This window comes from Microtus ochrogaster, chromosome 8 (assembly GCF_000317375.1).
Source record: "Microtus ochrogaster isolate Prairie Vole_2 chromosome 8, MicOch1.0, whole genome shotgun sequence".
NCBI classification, from domain to species: Eukaryota; Metazoa; Chordata; class Mammalia; order Rodentia; family Cricetidae; genus Microtus; species Microtus ochrogaster.
In genome coordinates, this window is record NC_022015.1 from 46461495 (window position 1) to 46463302 (window position 1808).

A 1808-nucleotide genomic window follows, 5' to 3' on the forward strand; every position below is an offset into this window, starting at 1 on the left:
GAGAGAGAGAGAGAGAGAGAGAGAGAGAGATATGATGGGCCAGGGACGGGATTGCGGTCACTGAGAACAGTGTGTGGGTTGTGAGACAGCTGCACTGGGAGTCGCTTCCTCGCAGAAGGTCGTAATGTTACCAGGGAGCTTACATCTATCAACTCGCCACCTTTCAGCATCTTTAAAGAAACGAAGAAACAAATTGGTAATAGAAAAGGGATTTCTCTTTTTTCTTGGCCAGACCAGGAAGAAGATTCCTCATTTCTGTCAGAGTCTGTCAGACCCTGGAACACAGAGCCAGGATGGCAGTTGAGAGTGACAACAGCCCTGCTCCTCTTAGCCTTTAGCTAGCCTGCCCAGGCCAGGGCAGGAGAGGGTGATCCACTAAGGCCAGGGGCCCCCCAAAACCCATGGATGAGGAAGGAAGGTTCCTGGAGAGTTATTGTGGAATACAGAGAGCAAAACAAGGTAGTGCCTCCCATCCACGGCACTGGAGTCAAGGTCTGGGGAGACGAGAGAACTGATGAGATCTTCCCATGCTGGGCTGAGCCCGGCTAACAGTCCCCCCCCCCCCGAAACTAGTTAGTCTCAGGATCCCAAGACCACCAGCCCAGGGAAGGCACCACCAACCATGGGCAAGGCCCTGTCCCATCAGAAACTCGTTAAGAAAATGCCTTCCAGCCAGAGCTTATGGAGGCATTGTCTCAGTTAAAGTTCCCTCCTTTCAGATAACTGCAGTTTGTGTTGACAGAAGACACACATAACCCAGCGTACCGGGCATGAAGACCAGAGCTCTGACCCTCATGGCAATGTAAAAAATAAATAAATAAAAAGCCAGGAATAGTGTCATGTGCTTCTAATCCCATCACTGCGGAAGCGGGACAGGCAGATCCTTGGAGTTCAGTGCCCTAGCTAGCCTAAGTCTGCAGGCTTAGGCTCAGTGTGGTGCAAGACTTTGTCTCAAAAACGAGGTGGATAAACTCCCAATGACACAGGTTGACCTCTGGGCTCTGCATGCACACTTACAAAATGTCCAGATTTCACCTAAAGCTCAATCATCATGCTAAGAACCAGGAGTATCTCAAAATAAATGAAAGGTAACAACTGAGAGATGCCAACACAAAGATATCAGCTATCAACAATGTAAAGGGATCAAACATGAAAATGTTCCAATGATCAACTAAAAATAACTTACAGCAAGAAAAAAAGTCTCGAGATAGAGACAACCTCACTGAATAAATAAGAAGTAGAGTGAAATTTTTACAACCTAAAACCACCAAAAACTGAACTAAAAACACAGCTGAAAACTCTGAACAACAGAATGGGAGCCAGAGGCCAGAAGTATCGCTTAGCAGCTGGGCACGTGCTTACCTTGCACAAGTCCTGGATTTGGTTGTACAGAGAGAGGTGGGGAAAAACAGAAGAGAAGGCAACCACTTATAACTAGTAAGTAGGCGCATTAGCTCCTCAGTGTATGAAACACATGTGTTTAAAGCAATTTACTAGTAGTGGAAGTTAAAGACACAATAGTGTTCCCATCACTTTTTACAGTGTGAAAGAAAAATCCTTAGGTGTAAATCTTACAAATGTGCAGGGCTTTATGTTAAAAAACCAGAAGATGCTGACAAAGAAAATAAGGCCTGGAAGTAAATAGATAAACCGTGATATTTGAACAGAAACGTCAGCATAATAGAGATGTTAGTCCCTCCCAAACTAATATGGGATGTGGGAGTGTCATATATCAATCTGTTGATTTCATTGGTTAAGTAATAAACAAACTGCTTGGGCTCATAGCTTAGAGCATAGGTGGGTGGAGT